At 46.0% G+C, this 22,315-nt stretch overlaps 1 long non-coding RNA gene across 1 annotated transcript; it reads left to right on the top strand.

The window, feature by feature from the left end:
* Nucleotides 1-356: 356 nt before the first annotated feature.
* LOC141156566 (uncharacterized) lies at nt 357-9,981 on the top strand. Its single transcript, XR_012247683.1, has 3 exons — nt 357-538; nt 8,720-8,940; nt 9,284-9,981. It is a non-coding gene; the product is annotated as an uncharacterized lncRNA (long non-coding RNA).
* The last annotated feature ends 12,334 nt before the right edge of the window (nt 9,982-22,315 follow it).

The raw sequence follows: 22,315 nt of genomic DNA on the forward strand, positions 1-22,315 counted from the left end.
ATACATCATCTGATGTCTGTATATGCAGTATGGACGAATATTTTTTCAGAGGGGCCACATAACAGACCATGACTGTTGTGGAGGCCAAACCAAAAGGCTGTCTGCTCAATATGATTATTAACACATTAATTACAATTCATATTAAAATTAAATAATAATTATATCATATAATATTAAAGGGCAGGTGAGGGGCTCTGCTTCGTGTTGATCACATGTCCTACGTCATCCACAAAGTGTTCCCCGTCATGCTCCAGCGTAGTTGCACTTCTCTCTGCCTTGTTGAGGGCAGAGCAAAGCACTGTTCTGCACATGTGCGGGGAAAGGCCAAAGAGTGCCGACGCATGCACATTACACTACTTTGCTCTGCCCTCAACAGGGCAGAGAGAAGTGCAACTATGCAGGAGCGCAACAGGTAACACTTTGTGGATGACGTAGGACACTTCATCCACACGAAGCAGAGAAGGAGGACAGCATCGCAAGAAGAGAGGAGGAGCTGGATTAAGACCAGCGATGCCTATTGGACCGGACTGCGCCGTAGGTGAGTATAATAAAACATTTTTTTTTGCCTTACAGGGCGTCATATATACAGCATTCCAGAATGCTGTCACATGGGGCTGAAAGATGGTGGTTGTAGGTTATATGGGAAAAAGCTGGTGACAGGTTCCATTTAAGTATGCTATAATCTACCCTATATACAGTATGAGGTCCACACACAGCCCCCAATATGCAGTATGAGCCTCCACATAACCTCTCTATGTACAGTATGAGCCACCACATAGCCCTTTATATTTAGTGTGAGCCACCACATGTTCCCCTATATTCAGTATGAGCCCTCACATAGCCACTCTATATACAGTATGAGCCCTCACATTGCCCCTATATACAGTATAAGCCCCCACATAGCCCCCTAGACACAGTATTAACCTCCATATAACCTATGTAAAGTACGAGCCATCACATAGCCTCTTATATACAGTGTGAGCTCCTACATGTCCCCCTATATTCGGTATGAACCCTCACATAGGCCCCTGTATATAGGCACATATCCTATACATATATCTAAAAAAATAAAACACACTCATCTCGCTCCCGATCCCCCAGTACTCTACTCTAGTCTCTGGTGCACTGAGTATCTGCACAGCAGTCACAATGAAGTGACGTCATCACGTCTGCTGGGTCAGTCGCACACACTGGTGGAAGAAGGTGCCGGCGGCTTAGTCCTCCACCAATGTATTCTTCACTGTCTGCATCCTGAGGGTGCAGATAGCAGTGGTATCTGGATGAGGGACGTGGGATGCAGGCCTGGGAGTGCACGGTGCAGCCCGTGGGCCACTGTTTTCAGCCCTTCGGCTGCACTTTGCCCAAGTCTGGTGTATGATATACTGTGACTACAAACATGAGATGATGTCTGATGTCTGTAACGCAATATATTACATACCAGTCATATATTAATCTGTGTACTGAGTACTATACAGTGTGCACATTCCTACAGTGTTATCTGCTCTGGACTGATCACACCTGAACCTGGCTGCAGGACCTCACATATTATAATGTATGGCAGTATATATGATCTATAATGTCCTGGAGCCAGGTTCAGGAGCAGTCCGTGAAGGATGACTCAGTATATTCCTTGGTCTATATGCCAGACAGGTGTAATCAGCTTAGCCTTAAAGGAGGTGTCCACTACTTTCACATTAATGCCCAGGATAGGGCATCATTGTATGATCGGCCGGGGTCCCGAAGCGGCACCCCCGCCGATCAACTGTTATCAGTGCTGGCGGCGCCGGCCGTAAGTACTTACTTGCGGTGCTTGACCGTCAAGTTGTAGTGGCCGGCGCTTTTAACTGCACTTCCGCCTCCTATTCAATTGAATGGAAGGCGGATGTGCAGTACCCCGCGGCGGCCACTACAGATGGACGGCCAAGCTCCGTAGGTAAGTACTTCTGGCCGGCGGCCATCGCCGCCAGCACCGATAACAGCTGATCAGTGGGGGTGCCGCGTGCGGGACCCCGGCCGATCATACATTGATGCCAAGTAGTGGACAACTTCTTTAATTGAAGTGCTGGGTTCGTGGTATGAATGTCTCTGCCAGACACAGCATGCACTAGAAAAAAGTAAATCCAGCTTCCACGAAATAAAATCTTCTTTCTTTGTTTAATCCATTAAAAAGTAGAAGCAAGGGTACAACCAACGGTGTTGCGTTTACTTTTTTTCCCTCACACTTCCCCTAGTGGTTGTACCCTTGCTTATACTTTTTAATGGATTAAATAAAGAAAGAAGATTTTATACCGTGGAAGCTGGATTTACTTTTTGCTAATACACCTGTCTGACCCTCACTGAGTTATTGCTGCAGCCTGAAGTTTCCTGCACATCAGGTAACATTGGAACCGATAACTCCCACTGACCTGAACTGCATGAAAGTTCAAATTACTGCAATAAATCCTCACACCAGCCTCAGAGCCTGCACTGACACAAGTCGCAGGATCCGGCCCTGTCCCTGGCCTCCTGCCCCGGCCCCCTGCTGACCTCTTCTCATGCTCCTCTCCAGTCTTCCATGAAGAAGCGTTCTGGCCGGCGCACTGGTGAGGAGAGATCAGCAGACACGCCCACACAGTGTGCACGTGTTTATAACACAGGGATGTAGCTGGCACTTGTACAAGTAATGTACAGTGCCAGCAGCTGTCTTCTAGGCAGCAGAGTCGGGCGGCCCGCAACTGCTGCTGGGGAGACCGGCCCAGGGGGCACTTGCCCCTTTGCCTCCCAACTCAGCCCACCCCTGGCTAGAAATAAGTGTTGTTCATTGTCATCGAATACATCTCTTCCACAGTGCATTTCTTGATTGATATTTTCCATGCACTCGCTGACCGATTTCATATTTTTTAACAGTGATCTTTACTCACGAATTCATGAAAGCAGGCAGGGTTGCTTGCATCCCTTCACAGTTTGTTGCTGCCACGTCCAAAAAAAACTTTTTGGGGCCGTTTAAAAATCTATTTTTTATTGTATAATATTACCTCTCTTATCTGACATTATTGTACGGATGACATTTAGCATTCTATTTCCTATTGATAACGCTGATGGCTGCTTTTAAAATAGGGACAGGTGCTAGATGGTATTATCAGCTGGAAATGAGTGTTCATTCTGGATGTGTCTGATCATGTCTCACACACCACATAGCCAGATAAAGTAGTAAAATGTTACAATTACATTTACTGGTGAATGTATTTTTTACCGTTGAAAGAAATCCAAAAGTGCAAAAACACATCAAAAACACTATGTGTGAACATAGCCCAAGCATTTTTGTTTTTGGTTATTTATTTTGCCTTATATATGTCATTACCCTGGAAAGAATGTTTCTTAGCATTTTTTCCAGGAAAATCCATTTTGGCTTCGTTTTTGTATGTTTTATTGTCCATCAATAAAAGTGGCGTAATACTCTGACAACATTGTTCACAGCAGTGACCTGGGAGTCAGAGATGCTTCCAGGGGTCTTCCCCATGCTATTCCCATGTAATTTGAGCACTGTTTAAATCGATTTGACCAATTTTTAGGCCCCCTCCAAACCTCTGGGGGTGGAGGGTGCCGCCAGAAAAATACTCGAGTTTCCCATTGGCTTACATTGGCCTCGTTACTCTGGTCGAGCACCTGAGCATTTTAGTACTCACTCATCACTAAAAATTATCCTATATCACCTTGTAATATGAAAAGGGAAAGAAAAGTGGGATATATCAGTGTTGTCATATTTTGAGCAAACTAAATTACCAACGTGTAATTATCTCTTCACCATGAAAGCACCCAGTGGCGTAACTAGAGTCTGATGGGCCCCGGTGCAAAATTTTAACCTGGGCCCTCCCGCTGCATGTTGGTCAGATGTATGGGCCCTTGTAGCGTTCTAGATCCTATAGGTATAGGATCGCTGCATAGGGTCTCGGATCCTTTTTTCTTATGTATTTTAATACCAATCTGATTGTTAGTTTAATATTAATTTCTATTATTCATTCATTTAATATCTCCATTTTTAATTCTATATATTACAATATGTCTTATCCTAAATAATTAATTGCACATGATCTTGGATCCAATTTATCTATTCTTGAAAGTTCCTTTTTAATTTTCTTGATTTTAAACTATTCACTGTTTGTTGTTTTATTATTCTTGTTCATGATTTTGTATTTATGAAAATCATTGTCCCCATTTTTAATCCCCCTTTTTAACTCTTTCTTTTGTTTTTTTTGTTGCTATTTTCCACCCTATAATCTCACTATGCCCACCACAGCAATCTCTGGCTCCTATTCAATGGCTCATCTTGAGTTCAAATCCTGTTTCTCCTGCACTCCAAACTCCAATCATTTCACTCTGTTCTTTACAACACTTTTTGTTCTTTTTATTCGTTTATATGTATAGTTCCCTTTTGTGTGTCACCTTTCCCTCATCTACCTACCTGCTTACTCTGTTTAATGTCCTCCCTCTGGTTCTTATTCACGATCTCATCCTGGGATCTAATCCCATTTCTCTTTTTACTACTTTCTTTGCAATACTTTGCCCTTCATCTAATTGCATGTATTTGTGTGTGTATACATATATATGATATTTTGTCAGCTATAATGCTTATTTCCCTTTCCTGTATCACCTTTCCGTCATCCACCTAGATGGCTCCTCTGTTAAATGTTGCCCTTCTGATGTCCATACACTGCCCCATCCCAGATTCTAATCCCATTTCTCCTACACTCCAATCACTTCTCCCCAACAATTTATCTTTTATTTATGTTGTATCATTTATATGTACAATTCCCTTCTTTTCTTTGTTTCCTTTCCCACATTTGCCTGGGTGGCTCCCCTGTTAAAAATTCACCCTCCGGCTTCTGTTCACTTCCCCATCCTGGGTTCTTATCCCACTTCTCCTACATTGCAATCGGTCATCTGTTTACATTTTATCAGTAATAAATATGGTCCTTTTTTTTTTTTTTTTGTTTACTTAATCAATTTGAAATTGCCGGCTGAACATCCCTCTCCTTCCTAATTTCCCCAATGGTTTAAGTGTTCCTGTGAGTGTTTCCTATGTAATTGGCATCCATTTTGGGCCTTTAAAAACCCATCCGTTGTCATGTTTGGCACATTTGTTTTTTTCACTTGAAAAAGACGCCGGTACGGCATTGAAACGCGTTGTGAATAAAGATCCTTTTCATCATCATCATCATCATCATCATCATCATCTCTGAAGAATTCAATTACTCCAGCAGCGCAGCCCACTTGCGTGTTCATCCAACTGGATCCTAGATCCTATAAAGACATACGTGTTAGCCCTTCTACAGTGACAATGTGTTCTATAGAAAAAATAAGAATTAGTTTTATTCAAAGTCTCCCCCTCTATAATTATTACACATAATGATCTGTAATATCCTTTAAAAAATTGTTTATTTTGGTTGTGTTTAAAAGGTAGCTCAATGTTCTCAATGTCAGCCCTAGAACACTTAATAGCTGTTAAAATAGGATTTAGGTAGTTTTAATATAGAGCAGCAATAAGGGCCCCACTGCTCTTTGAAACTCCAACCAATTAGCTTATTTGTAATTTGTAAAGAATATTTAATATTACTAATATTAGTTTATATTTCCTGTTTCAAAGTAAACTTTCCAGATTACAGACAACATTCAGTATTATTCACTGTTTTAGGTAAATCTAATCTCTAAATATTTACGCAGCAGCCTACACCACTCCCTCATGTCTTTTAATGTCTAATTAAATTTTTGCCTGAAATTCACTTACTTTAATTTATAAAAGGAATTTGAAAGTGTTGATAAGCGATATTAGGGTGACTTGCAGCAATTAGGGGAAAGTGAAGTTTATGTCATTCGACACGACCAGTAGTAACACTGGTACAAAGGCCGGTGCCTGCGTCCTCCTGCAACAGAAACTGCAGAAAGAACTACGGAGTTTGCTGTGCAGGCACCACATTCACCAGCTATTTATCACAAGCGTGTTTGATAAATTGTGGCCAGCATCAACAGGTCCAAATATAAAGTTGTTCAAGAGATTTTCAGCTGCCTGGAATCAACTGGATAAAACTAAGTTTTTGCCTGAAATGGAAGATGACATAGTTTCAACTGAGCTAGGTCCACTTAAGGAGTGTCTAGTTGAATTTTGCACCAACCAACTTGCACAATGCCATTCAAGAGATGACTACAAGGAATTGCTAACACTGGCACTCCTGTTCCTTGGTTCGCCGGCAAACCCAGACATACACATCAACACTCCAGGCTCCTACCTGTCACGAGTGTGTCAGATGTGACAGACAGTCGATCTGCATCTGGCTGCAGAAGGTCACTTTGTTTGGCATTTTAGACGTCTTCCTAAATCCTTCTCGCTTTTGGACCCAGCGGCAACCTCCCTCCTGCTCTGATTGACTTACCTGGTCTGATTGACAAACTCTGTCTGCTGCAGGGAGTTGTTGGTGATTTTCACATTTTCCCTTGTGAAGGCTTGGAGCTACAGCAGTCGGTTAGCTTCCTCTCTGGTGCCCTTGGAGGACATTTGGTGTTATCTCTCTGGTGTCTGCTCAAATTAAGTTTTCCCCCTTTGTTTGCCTCCCTGGTTGTCTTTAGTTTATAGTGGGGACTGACCAGTGCTCACCTCCCTATCTAGGGCCTCATTCTAGGGATATACAGGGCTTAGGTTTCCTGCTCAGTGATTGGTGTGGACCCAATATATGGATGGTAGTGTAGGAAGGGTGTCATTAGATCTGCCTAGGGGTCTCCACTCCCCCTTTCCCTAGTGTCTGGGTTTCCTTCCCTTCATGCCTTCGTGTTGCACTTAGTCTTTCCCAGACTGTGTGTGACACTACCATCTAGCCCAATGGATGGCCAAAGTGATATACAGTTGTGTTCAAAAGTTTACATACCCCAGCAGAATTTTTCCTTTCTTGGCCTTGTTTCAGAGAATATGAATGATAACAAAAAACATTTTCTCCACTCATGGTTATTGGTTGGGTGAAGCCATTTATTGTCAAACTACTGTGTTTTCTCTTTTTAAATCTTAATGACAACCAAAAACATCCAAATGACCCTGATCAAAAGTTCACATACCCCAGTTCTTAATACCGTGTATTGCCCCCTCTAACATCAATTACAGCTTGCAGTCTTTTGTGGTAGTTGTGGATGAGGCTCTTTATTTTCTCAGATGGTAAAGCTGTCCATTATTCTTGGCAAAAAGGTTCCTGTAAATTCCTGGGCTGCCTAGCATGAACTGCGTGCTTGAGATCTCCTTAGAGTGGCTGAGATTGAGGTCTGGATTGGTGTCAGGAGACTGAGATGGCCACTCCAGAATCTTCACTTTGTTCTGCTGTAGCCAATGACAGATTGACTTGGCCTTGTGTTTTGGATCGTTGTCATGTTGGAACGTCCAAGTACGTCCCATGCGCAGCTTCCGGGCTGATGAGTGCAAATTTGCCTCCAGTATTTGCTGATAACGTACTGCATTCATCTTTCCTTCAACTTTTACCAAGTTTCCTATGCCTTTGTAGCTCACACATCCCCAAAACATCAGCAATCCACCTCCGTGCTTTACAGTAGGAATGGTGTTCCTTTCATCATAGGCCTTGTTGACCTCTCTCCAAATGTAACATTTATGGTTGTGACCAAAAAGTTCAATTTTGGTCTCATCACTCCAAATTAACTTGTTCCAGAAGTTTTCAGGCTTGCCTCTGTGCTGTTTGGCGTATTGTAGGCGAGATACTTTGTGGCATTTGCTCAGTAATGGCTTTCTTCTGGCAACTCAAGCATGCAGCCCATTTTTCTTCAAGTGCCTCCTTTTTGTACATCTTGAAACAGCCACAACGCTAGTTTTCAGAGAGTCCTGAATTTCAGCTGATGTTATTTGTCAGTTGTTCTTTGCATCCTGAACAATTTTCCTGGCAGTTGTGGCCAAAATTTTTGTTGGTCTACCTGACCGTGGTTTGGTTTTTACAGAGCCCCTGATTTTCCATTTGTTAATCACAGTTTGAGCGCTGCTGACTGGCATTATCAATTCCTTGGATATTTTTTTGTATCCCTTTCCTGTGTTCTACAGTTCAACGTAGATCCGTTGACAATTCTTTTGCTTTCCCCATGACTTAAAATCCAGAAATGTCAGTGGCGGGATGAAAGATGCAAGAGTCTGTCTGGATCTCAGAACCTCTCTTAGCTTTTATGCACGCACACTGATTACAAACAAACAGGTCACAGGTGAGGGTGTTACCTTAAGTAGCCATTCAAACCCATTTGTGTCAAATTCAGTGCATGTTATCAGGCCAAAATCACCAGGGTATGTGAACTTTTGATCAGGGTCATTTGGATGTTTTTGGTTGTCATTAAGATTTAAAAAGAGAAACCACAATAGTTTGGCAATAAATGACTTCACACAACCAATAAACATGAGTGGAGAAAAAGTTTTTTTTGCTATCATTCATATTCTCTGAAACAAGGCCAAGAAAGCAAAAATTCTTACGGGGTATGTAAACTTTTGAGCACAACTGTACACTCTGAAGATCTTCATGTTTCGTCACCAATTTCGTTTAACTTTGACAGAGTTAAAAAAAATCTCTGTCAATTTTCAACTTTTACTGTCCGCTTATACTTGAAGGCTTGGTACCTCCATCAGATCCCAGCCACATCGCTGCAAAATGAATCAATGGAATCACCTATGGTACCTCAGTGAGATTATGGTGGGTTTGGCTTTTTTTGACAGGGAGGTTTCAACCGCAGAAAGGTAGAGATGGTGCTGGCTCTGCAGAAGGAAGGCAACAATGTCTACTCAACTCGTGTGCAGATTGCAGAAGACCCTGTGTCACACAAGAAGCTTCATCACTTAATGTCGTCCAACACAAAAAAACTGTTTTTCACCCCCGGAAGAAGGCACAGGGCCGAAACGCGCGTACGGGCGGTGGCACCATAGACTGACCTACACATGTGAGTAGTTGTAGCATATTTGCATATGTATTTAGGTGTGGGATGTTTCTTTTATGAAATTGTACAATGCTCTGTGCACTTTAGCACCTACTTATAGTCCAGACATAGGAAGTATATAATAATCTATGAGTGGATACTTTGTTATACCCCTCTTGATTGTCTGTACCTTTATTTGTATGCTCCCTCCTCATGTGGATGCCTATCTGTGGTTCTTTACTTGGCCCACCACTAATGTATTTGTTGCCATAGGAATTTTGAATGTTTTTAATGATTTACATCAATAAAATTTATTCTATTTTCATATATTGTTCGTTATACATTTTTTTCTTTTATGATTTGACAGAAAAAACTGTTTATTGCACTGGAAATAAGCCAAGATTTTCTTCATCAAGATCCTTGTCTGTGGCACACTAATGCAAGTTATATCGATACATCCTCAAAAGTCGCTGGATTGAAAATCGTGAATAATGCTGCCGAATGCTCCATTGCACTCATGAGTACATTCAATTCATCACTGAGCACTCAAGAATAATAATAATAATCTTTTTATTTATATAGCGCCAACATATTCCGCAGCGCTTTACAATTCAGACAATTTACAGACATTAATAGTCACTGTCCCCATTGGGGCTCACAATCTGTATTCCCTATCAGCATGTCTTTGGAGTGTGGGAGGAAAATGGAGAACCCAGAGGAAACCCATGCAAACATGGGGAGAACATACAAACTCCTTGCAGATGTTGTACTTGGTGGGATTTGAACCCAGCGCTTCAAGGAGCTTGTATGTTCTCTCCATGTTTGCAGGGGGCTGCAAGGTTGCAGTGCTAACCACTAAGCCACTGATGCTGCTTTGTGCTAAAAACAAGAAGACAAGAAACAGTTTATTCTCCAGTGTGTGGGGAAGAATCGCCATCACTATCCTAAACTAAATAAAGCATGCTTCGTTATAAGAAAGTGAAAGCGTGAAACTACTGTAAAATTGTACATTTACTTTGCTGCAAGACATTTATTACACATAATTGTTAGTTTTGTGATGATTGAGCCACCAGTAAACAATGTTGCAATGTTACGAAACTTTGTGTATGTACCAAACACACCAAAAGGAATTATTCCCAGGGGTAAGAACAGAAAATGTAAACAAAATTTTTTTGACTTTCACCCTTAGGCTATGTGCCAACGATGCTGAAATGCTCCGGATTTTTCCTGAGCGTTTCTGCATCTCCCTGGCAGAAAAAAAACGCATGCGGATTGTACATGCGGATTGTACATGCGTTTTTCCTGCCAGGGACATGCGGATGTGAAGCGTTCTTCACTTGCATTTCCGCATGCGGGTGTCAAGCGCTTTCCAAGCGATTTTAGCATCACTTGGAAAGTGCTTGACAACTCGGTCATACTATATAAATCCATGCAAACGGCATGGATCCATGCAAACTGGCTTGTTCACTATCACCGTTAGGAAAGGCCAGGTGATGCAAATTTCCCAACTTATAAAAACCCAACCTCCTCTAACCTTGTGCCAAAAAACAGCAGCCATGGGTTCTTCTAAGCAACTGCTTAGCACTGAAAATGAAAATGGTGGAGGCCCACAGAGCAGGAGAGGAATATAGGAAGAAGATAGCAAAGTGTTTTCAATTGCTCTTTCCTCAGTTCGAAATGTAATTAAGAAATGTCAGTTACCAGGAACAGTGGAGGCCAAGATAAGGTCTGATAAGCAGTGAGAGCTGCTGCTAGGATTCTTAGAGAGAGAAATCAGAACCCCCGCTTGACTGCAAAAGACCTTTAGAAAGATTTAGCAGACTCTGGAGTTGTGGTACATTATTCTACAGTTCAGAGACACCTGCACAAGTACGGACTAAGCATGGGGGTGGATCAATCATGCTTTGGGGTTGTGTTGCAGCCAATGGCACGGGTAACATTTCACGGTTAGAGGGGAGAATGGAATCAATGAAATTTCAACAAATTCTTGATGCAAACATAACACCATGTGTAAAAAAGCTGAAGTTGAAAAAAGGATGGCTTCTACAAATGGATAATGATCCTAAACACACATCCAGATCTAAAATAGACCTCAAAAGGCGCAAGCTGAAGGTTTTACAATGGCCCTCACAGACCCCTGATCTAAACATAATTGAAAATCTGTGCCTAGACCTCAAAATAGCCGTGCATGCAAGACGACCCAGGAATCTCACAGAACTGGAATAATTTTCCAAGGAAGAATGAATGAAAATCCCTCAAACAAGAATTGAAAGACTCTCGGCTGGCTACAAAAAGCATTTACGAGCTGTGATACTTGCAGGATAGGGAGTGTTACAAGGAACTAACCATGCAGGATACCCAAACTTTGGCATTGACCCATTTTCCTTTTTGTCATTTTTAAAATGTAAAAAATGACCAGGGGTGCCCAAACTTTTACATGCCACTGTACATCCTGGCCACTTTATTTAGTAATGTCTCTCCGCTTTGTATCTTTGTTTAATAATGTCCACCATCTGGCCCCTTTTTTAAATAATGTTGTCTCCTTCATAGTGAGCACAGGGGGGCGGGACGGCACGGCACATGGCAGTGATATCATGCTCCTCTGGCTTATCTAGCTGAGAACAAAAGGATTGGCAGTCCTAATTTGGATATGCAGGATCATTATCTCCCTTAAGATTGCCTTCAAATCATCATTCTCGGCAGCATATCATTCTGTGTAAAAAGCTCATGCTCTGCCAAGAACAATGGCAGGCTATGCACATTGACTAGTGTATCAGTAATCGTTCTGTGTACATGGAAAGTGCGACTAGCCTGTCTAAACAAGCTATTAAATGATTGCCGAACAGCAAACATGTCTAATCGGCAATGGTAAACCTTCCCTTACACCAAAGTGTTACGGATCCGGGTGGTGGAACCTCTGTGCTGCGGTGCAAGGAGGGACCAGAGGGGCGTAACTAGGTATCAACTCGGACTGACCAAGGTCGCACAGCGGCTCAATCGACTCCATGAACCAGGGAAGTACCGAGCAGAGGGACCAGGTGCTACTCTGGATCAGTCCTTGTATGAGAACAGGTGACTCCCACGGGTCAGAAGGCAGGGACTGACCGGTACAGCCGATGAGCATGGCAGGCAGGCTGACAGGTGATCCGGGTAGACGGACTGGCAGACACCATGGGTAACTGGCAGGAGCCTCCAGGTAGGCTGGCTGGTAGGCACGGCAGGTAACTGGTACGTTCTCCGGGTAGGCAGGCAAGCCTGGCCCATAGACAGACTGGCGGGTTTGGACCGTAAGCAGACTGTCGGGCTGGACTGGTAGTCAGGCTGGCGGACTGGACTGGTAGTCAGGCTAGCAACGGGACCTGAGGGCTGAAGCAGAGTTAGTGCACAGAGCTACAACCTTGCACGGGCACCTCCATTTTGGAGGAGGTGCCTTTTATACGGAAAGTCCTACGATCATTGGCCAGGGACTCCTTAGGACGGCGCACGTGGCCCTTTTAAGAGGGAGGGAACGCGCGCGCGCCCTAAGCACGGTGCCCGTGAAGCTGCGCGCGCCGGCAGCAGCAGGAGAGCCGGAAGACGCCGGGCCAGGAGCGCAGCGGTAAGGGGAACAGCGTCTCTGCCTGTCAGAGGGCAGAGATGCCGATGCTACAGTACCCCCTCCCCCTTTACACCCCCTCTTTTTTAGGCCTGAAATCTTTTTTTTAAGAAGAAACGGGGCGTGGATGTTCTCCCTGGGTTCCCAAGTTCTCTCCTCTGGGCCAAACACCTTCCAATCCACCTGAAAAAAGTTTTTTCCTTTTACCCTCTTGGTGGCCAGAATGTTCTCTACCTCATAGACGTCCTCAGCGGTGACCGGAGCTGGGAAGGTACCTGGCTCGTCGGAAAAAGAATTAAGAACAACCGGTTTGAGGAGAGATACGTGGAAGGAGTTGGGAATCCGTAAGGTGGCCGGGAGTTTTAACTTGTAGGCCACTGGATTGATTTGCTTGAGGACTTCAAATGGACCGATGAACCGTGGACCCAACTTATAGGAGGGTATTTTGAGACGAACATGTTTGGAGGAGAGCCAAACCTTGTCTCCCGGACGGAATTGAGGTGGGTCCAGACGTCTCTTGTCGGCATGTCTCTTCATCCGCTCGGTGGATTGAAGAAGTGCGGATCTAGTGTCCTCCCAAATGGTGGAAAATTCGCTGACCAGAGACTCCGCGGCAGGATTGTCCACTGAAGCGGAGACGGGAAACGGAATCCGGGGGTGTTGACCGTAGACCACAAAGAACGGGGACTTGGAAGAAGATTTGCTCTCATGGTTGTTATAGGAGAACTCGGCCCATGGTAGGAGCTCTACCCAATCGGTATGGTGAGCATTGACGAAGTGCCGGAGGAAGCTGGTAAGAATCTGGTTGATACGTTCCACTTGGCCATTGGACTGAGGATGATAAGCAGCTAAGAAATCCAGGGAGACATCCAGCAGCTTACACATAGCTCTCCAGAAGCGCGAAGTGAACTGGACCCCTCGATCAGACACAATGTGGAGGGGTAGGCCGTGGAGACGAAAGATGTTATGGATGAAGTCCTTAGCCAGCACAGATGCAGACGGGAGACCAGGCAGAGGGATAAAGTGGGCCATTTTAGAAAAGCGGTCAGCGACCACCCAAATGACAGTACAACCGGCAGAAACAGGGAGATCAGTAATAAAGTCCATAGCAATGTGTTGCCACGGGGCAGCAGGTATGGGAAGAGGCAGGAGACGGCCGGCTGGAAGATGTCTGGGAACCTTGTTGCGGGCACAGGATGAACAGGCTGTGACGAAGTCTACAACATCCTTGCGCAGGGAAGGCCACCAGTAATGCCGGGTAATGAGCAGGTAGGTCTTCCTCTGGCCAGCATGGCCGGCTAATTTAGATGAATGACCCCAGTGAAGAACCTTCTTACGATCCGGAACTGCTACAAATGTCTTACCGGGTGGGAGACGAGACAGGTCCAAGGGAGCCAAATTCATCACTTTGGGGGGATCGATCATATGCATAGGCTCCTCCTCTTGATCGGAAGACAGGAAGGATCGGGGCAAAGCGCCGGCTTTAACGTTCTTGTCTGCAGGGCGGTAATGTAGAGTAAAGTTGAAACAGGTGAAGAACAAAGACCACCGGGCCTGACGTGGATTAAGTCTTTCGGCATTTTGTAGATATGCCAGGTTTTTGTGGTCAGTGCAGAGCCCCCTCTAGCAGGTAACGCCACTCCTCCAGCGCCAATTTGATGGCTAGCAGTTCTCGGTCTCCTATGGAGTAGTTGCGCTCGGATGAGGAGAAGAGCTTGGGGAAGAAGCTGCAGGTTACCATTCTCCCGGATGGAGATTTCTAGGTGAGCATCGCTCCGGAAGAGGAAGCATCAACCTCCAGAAAGAACTGTTTGTTTCAATCCGGACGGTGCAGCACCAAGGCAGAAGAGAAGGCTTGTTTTAAGGAGAGGAAGGCCTCCTCCGCTTCGGATGTCCATTCCTTAGGATTTGCTCCCTTATGGGTGAGCGCAGAGATGGGTGCAGTCCAGGAAGAGAAATGTGGGATGAAGAGGCAGTAATAGTTAGCGAAGCCCAGGAATCGCTGAATCGCCTTCAACCCCTCCGGTCGGGGCCACTTTAAGACGGCAGAGACCTTCTCAGGGTCCATCCGTACTGTAGACCAGTCTTAGAGAAAATATAGCCCAGGAACAGAAGAGAGGTCTGCTCGAAGAGGCATTTCTCAAATTTTGCGTATAGGCGATTCTGACTGAGCCTAAGCAGGACCTGATGAACATTCCTCCGGTGTGTGGGTAGATCTGGAGAGAAGACCAAGATGTCGTCCAGGTACACCACCACGCATGAATATAAGAGGTCACGGAAGATGTCGTTAACTAGTTCTTGGAAGACGGCTGGAGCATTACAGAGACCGAAGGGCATCACATGGTATTCATAGTGACCGTCCCGGGTATTGACTGCCGTCTTCCACTCGTCTCCTTGGCGGATCCGGACCAAGTTATACGCCCCACGAAGATCGAGCTTGGTGAAGGTCTTCGCACCTATAAGGCGGTCAAACAGCTCTGAGATGAGCGGCAGGGGTATTTGTTTTTGATTGTAATCTGGTTGAGTCCCCTATAATCGATAAAGAGGCGTAGTGAACCGTCTTTCTTTTTTACGAAGAAGAATCCTGCTCCAGCCAGGGAGGTAGATTTCTGGATGAATCCCCTAGCCAGATTTTTTTCGATATACTCAGACATGCCCCGGGTTTCGGCCAGCGACAAGGGGTAGATACGCCCATGGGGTAGAGAGGCACCGGGTACCAGGTCGATAGGGCAATCATATGGCCTATGAGGTGGCAGTGTCTCTGCTTCCTTCTTGTCGAAGACATCTGCATAGGACCAGTAAGGTGCCGGTAGACCAGGTAAATTAGCCGGAGTAGACGGAGGTCGAGCCGGGCGAACCGGAACCAGGCAATCCTGACCCCAATGGAGCACCTCACCGGATTGCCAATTCAGAACGGGTTCATGTCTCTGTAGCCAGTGTAGACCTAGCAAAAGGGAGTGAGAGAGTCCGGATAGCACATGGAAGGAGATCCTCTCCGAGTGCAGCATTTCCACCTGAAGGGTTACAGGCTCTGTGATGAGCAAGATGGTTACTGGAAGAAGTCTTCCATCCACGGAAGTGACTGCCAATGGTTCAGCCAGAGGTTTGGTGGGAATCTGATACTTCTCTACAAGGGACTGAGAAATGAGATTCCCAGCGGCTCCGGAATCCAGGTGGGCGGTTTCAAAGAAGCGGGTCTCTCCACAGGAAATAGAAACGGATAGAGTCAAGGACGGAGAGGATTTACTCTTGCCTAGAATGACCTCTCCGAGCGGTCCTAGACACTGGAGTTTCCCGGCTTCACCAGACAGGAATGGATCAGATGCTCCTTACTACCACAGTAGAAACAGCTCCCCTCGGCTTGGCGTGTTTCTTGGCGAGACTTAACCATCTTGGTCTGGTCGATCTGCATGGGTTCGGGCGAGCGTGCCCGGGGAGTTGCTGTTTGGGAGGCAGGTTTCTGGAAAACAGGAGCAAGACGAGGAAATTTTCTCTCCCAGGTAGTCTCCTTAGCTCATTCCAGGAAACGGATGTCAATCCGGGTAGCTAGTGACACCAGGTCATCCAGGGGGGTTGGAATGTCCCGGCCGGCTAGCTCGTCCTTGATCCGTCCGGAAAGACCCTCCCAGAAGGTGGACACTAGGGCCTCGTTGTTCCAGGCAAGCTCAGATGCGAGGGTACGGCACTGTATGGCATACTGGCCCACGGTGAGATTCCCTTGGCGGAGACGGAGCAATGAGGAGGCAGTAGAAGTCCTTCGTCCGGGCTCATCGAAGACCTTCCGGAAGGCAGTGAGGAAAGCCGGAAGATCGGACACCAGGGGATCCCCTCTCTCCCATAGAGGGTTTAGCCATGCCAATGCTTCCCCGGTGAGGTGAGACATGATGAACGCCACCTTGGCCCGGTCGGAGGGAAACTGATGTGCCAGTAGTTCAAAGTGTAGCGTGCACTGGTTCAGAAAACCCCGACATAAGACGGGGTCACCCCCAAAACGAGGAGGCGCAGAGAGCTGGGGTCCGGAGCTGGATGCCATGGCACTGGTAGGCAGAGGCGCCGCCGGAGCGGGTGCCGCTCGGCTCGAGGCGGACACAGGTAGGACGGACAGCGTGTCCAGGTGAGAGTTGACAGACCGCAGGTAGTTCAGGATGGTTTCCTGTTGGGATCTCTGACGAGAAACCTCCTGGTACAGGTCAGCAAGCGAAGGAGCCTGGGGGCTCAATCGACTCCGCGAACCAGGGAAGGACCGAGCAGAGGGACCAGGTGCTACTCTGGATCAGTCCTTGTATGAGAGCAGGTGACTCCCACGGGTCAGAAGGCAGGGACTGACCGGTACAGCAGATGAGCACGGCAGGCAGGCTGACGGGTGATCCGGGTAGAGGGACTGGCAGACACCACAGGTAACTGGCAGGAGCCTCTAGGTAGGCTGGCTGGTAGGCACAGCAGGTAACTGGTACGTTCTCCGGGTAGGCAGGCAAGCCTGGCCCATAGACAGACTGGCGGGTTTGGACCGTAAGCAGACTGTCAGGCTGGACTGGTAGTCAGGCTGGCGGACTGGACTGGTAGTCAGGCTAGCGGACTGGACTGGTAGTCAGGCTGGCGGACTGGTAGTCAGGCTGGTGGACTGGACTGGTAGTCAGGCTGGCGGACTGGACTGGTAGTCAGGCTGGCGGACTGGACTGGTAGTCAGGCTGGCGGACTGGTAGTCAGGCTGGTGGACTGGACTGGTAGTCAGACTGGCGGACTGGACTGGGAGTCAGGCTGGCGGACTGGACTGGTAGTTAGGCTGGCGGACTGGACTGGTAGTCAGGCTGGCGGACTGGACTGGTAGTCAGGCTAGCAGCGGGACCTGAGGGCTGAAGCAAAGTTAGTAAACAGAGCTACAACCTTGCACGGGCACCTCCATTTTGGAGGAGGTGCCTTTTATATGGGAAGTCCTCCGACCATTGGCCGCGGACTCCTTAGGACGGCGCGCGGCCCCTTTAAGAGGGAGGGAGCGCGCGCCCTAAGCACAGTGCCCGGGAAGCTGCGTTTGCCGGCAGCAGCAGCAGCAGGAGAGCCCGGAAGACTCCGGGCCAGGAGCACGGCTGTAAGGGGGACGGCGTCTCAGCCTGTGAGAGGGCAGAGACGCCGATGCTACACAAAGCTGCCTATTCGTGGCTATAGAAATAGTTTTCGTTCTTCCTCCTGGAGGAGAGCTATTTTGCATAGTTGATACATTAAAGTTCTACTTCTGAGACTCCTCTATCACCTGTAGATTAATACACACCAAGTTTATTGTTAATCAGTAGCAAAAAAATAGACTTTGACCTCAACTCAAGTTGTAAAGTAAAAATGTAGCCCAGGTAATGTTGTGCGCAGCCAGGTTGGACTTTTCCCCTTAAAGCTGCAGCTGTTGTCCTAACATACCATGGAAATGCCAATTCTTCATAAATTACTGTGATAATTTACTTTTATAATATCCCATATTGGTCAAAAATGAGCCCACATTAATGGTAAATACCTTTTTTGTACAGAATGGAGTTCATGAGCTGATTCTCTGTAATCCGATTACTTTGTGTTAGGCTGCATTCACACATTGTGACTGAAATTGAGTTTATTTGCTGAGATCATGGGAGAAGTCCTAAGTTTTTGCTGCAACTTTTTAAAATTGTGACAAAATTAAGCATTTTTGACACTATTGAGTAAAACAAACGCAATGCAGCAGGAACGTGTAAACACAGAATTAGGCCTCATTCATATGTCTCTGTTACATATACTGTGTTCTATCACGGAAACAACACGTACCCATTATAGTCTATGGGGCTTTTCACATGCCTGTGTTTTTCATGGACTGTGTGTCCATGGAAAACTCAGGGAGACATGTCTATTTTTTTCTGGCAGCACAGATGACAAGTGTCAATACAAATCTATGGGTCTGTAAAATCACGGACAGCACAGGGATGGCATCAGTGTACAGTATGTGAGCTGTCCGTTATTAACATTGTAAAGGATAGGAGAAGCTTTGTAATTTATTTATCCATACATGAAAATCACTAACCAAACACTGCGGGGCCTAGGCTGACCGCACCCTCTGGCCAAAACACTGACCACTCACCGATCCAAAACACTGACTGCCCACCGATCCAAAACACTGACCGCACACTGATCCAAAACACTGACCACACACTGATCCAAAACACTGACCACACTGATCCAAAACACTGACTACACACTGATCCAAAACACTGACCACACTGATCCAAAACACTGACTACACACTGATCTAAAACACTGACCACACACTGATCCAAAACACTGACCACACTGATCCAAAACACTGACTGCACACTGATCCAAAACACTGACCACACACTGATCCAAAACACTGACCACACACTGATCCAAAACACTGACTACACACTGATCCAAAACACTGACCACACACTGATCCAAAACACTGACCACACACTGATCCAAAACACTGACCACACACTGATCCAAAACACTGACCACACACTGATCCAAAACACTGACCACACACTGATCCAAAACACCTACCACACACTGATCCAAAACACTGACTACACACTGATCTAAAACACTGACCACACACTGATCCAAAACACTGACCACACTGATCCAAAACACTGACTGCACACTGATCCAAAACACTGACCACACACTGATCCAAAACACTGACCACACACTGATCCAAAACACTGACTACACACTGATCCAAAACACTGACCACACACTGATCCAAAACACTGACCACACACTGATCCAAAACACTGACCACACACTGATCCAAAACACTGACCACACACTGATCCAAAACACCTACCACACACTGATCCAAAACACTGACCACACACTGATCCAAAACACTGACCACACACTGATCCAAAACACTGACCACACACTGATCCAAAACACTGACCACACACTGATCCAAAACACTGACCACACACTGATCCAAAACACCTACCACACACTGATCCAAAACACTGACCACACACTGATCCAAAACACTGACCACACTGATCCAAAACACTGACTGCACACTGATCCAAAACACTGACTGCACACCGATCCAAAACACTGACTGCACACTGATCCAAAACACTGACCACACTGATCCAAAACACTGACCACACACTGATCCAAAACACTGACTACACACTGATCCAAAACACTGACCACACACTGATCCAAAACACTGACCACACACTGATCCAAAACACTGACCACACACTGATCCAAAACACTGACCACACACTGATCCAAAACACTGACCACACACTGATCCAAAACACCTACCACACACTGATCCAAAACACTGACCACACACTGATCCAAAACACTGACCACACTGATCCAAAACACTGACTGCACACTGATCCAAAACACTGACTGCACACCGATCCAAAACACTGACTGCACACTGATCCAAAACACTGACCACACTGATCCAAAACACTGACCACACACTGATCCAAAACACTGACTACACACTGATCCAAAACACTGACCACACACTGATCCAAAACACTGACCACACACTGATCCAAAACACTGACCACACACTGATCCAAAACACTGACCACACACTGATCCAAAACACTGACCACACACTGATCCAAAACACTGACCACACTGATCCAAAACACTGACTACACACTGATCCAAAACACTGACCACACACTGATCCAAAACACTGACCACACACTGATCCAAAACACCTACCACACACTGATCCAAAACACTGACCACACACTGATCCAAAACACTGACCACACTGATCCAAAACACTGACTGCACACTGATCCAAAACACTGACTGCACACCGATCCAAAACACTGACTGCACACTGATCCAAAACACTGACCACACTGATCCAAAACACTGTCCACACACTGATCCAAAACACAGATCACACTGATCCAAAACACTGACCACACACTGATCCAAAACACTGAACACACTGATCCAAAACACTGACTGCACACTGATCCAAAACACTGACTGCACACTGATCCAAAACACTGACTGCACACTGATCCAAAACACTGACCACACTGATCCAAAACACTGACCACACACTGATACAAAACACAGACCACACTGATCCAAAAACACTGACCACACATTGATCCAAAACACTGAACACACTGATCGAAAACACTGACTGCACACCGATCCAAAACACTGACCGCACACTGATCCAAAACACTGACCACACACTGATCCAAAACACTGACCACACACTGATCCAAAACACTTACCACACACTCATCCAAAACACTTACCACACACTGATCCAAAACACTTACCACACACTGATCCAAAACACTGACCACACACTGATCCAAAACACCTACCACACACTGATCCAAAACACTGACCACACTGATTCAAAACACTGACCACACACTGATCCAAAACACTTACCACACACTGATCCAAAACACTGACCACACACTGATCCAAAACACTGACCACACACTGATCCAAAACACTGACCACACACTGATCCAAAACACTGACCACACACTGATCCAAAACACTGACCACACACTGATCCAAAACACTGACTGCCCACCGATCCAAAACACTGACCGCACACTGATCCAAAACACTGACCACACACTGATCCAAAACACTGACCACACTGATCCAAAACACTGACTGCACACTGATCCAAAACACTGACTGCACACCGATCCAAAACACTGACTGCACACTGATCCAAAACACTGACCACACTGATCCAAAACACTGTCCACACACTGATCCAAAACACAGATCACACTGATCCAAAACACTGACCACACACTGATCCAAAACACTGACCACACACTGATCCAAAACACTGAACACACTGATCCAAAACACTGACTGCACACTGATACAAAACACAGACCACACTGATCCAAAAACACTGACCACACATTGATCCAAAACACTGAACACACTGATCGAAAACACTGACTGCACACCGATCCAAAACACTGACCGCACACTGATCCAAAACACTGACCACACACTGATCCAAAACACTGACAACACACTGATCCAAAACACTTACCACACACTCATCCAAAACACTTACCACACACTGATCCAAAACACTTACCACACACTGATCCAAAACACTGATCCAAAACACCTACCACACACTGATCCAAAACACTGACCACACTGATTCAAAACACTGACCACACACTGATCCAAAACACTTACCACACACTGATCCAAAACACTGACCACACACTGATCCAAAACACTGACCACACACTGATCCAAAACACTGACCACACACTGATCCAAAACACTGACCACACACTGATCCAAAACACTGACCACACACTGATCCAAAACACTGACCACACTGATCCAAAACACTGACTGCACACTGATCCAAAACACTGACTGCACACCGATCCAAAACACTGACTGCACACTGATCCAAAACACTGACCACACTGATCCAAAACACTGTCCACACACTGATCCAAAACACAGACCACACTGATCCAAAACACTGACCATACACTGATCCAAAACACTGACCACACACTGATCCAAAACACTGAACACACTGATCCAAAACACTGACCACACTGATCCAAAACACTGACCACACACTGATACAAAACACAGACCACACTGATCCAAAAACACTGACCACACATTGATCCAAAACACTGAACACACTGATCGAAAACACTGACTGCACACCGATCCAAAACACTGACCGCACACTGATCCAAAACACTGACCACACACTGATCCAAAACACTGACCACACTGATCCAAAACACT

The sequence above is a fragment of the Phyllobates terribilis genome, unplaced genomic scaffold (assembly GCF_046119375.1).
Source record: "Phyllobates terribilis strain yellow unplaced genomic scaffold, ASM4611937v1 Scaffold_1__5_contigs__length_1240528914, whole genome shotgun sequence".
NCBI lineage: Eukaryota > Metazoa > Chordata > Amphibia > Anura > Dendrobatidae > Phyllobates > Phyllobates terribilis.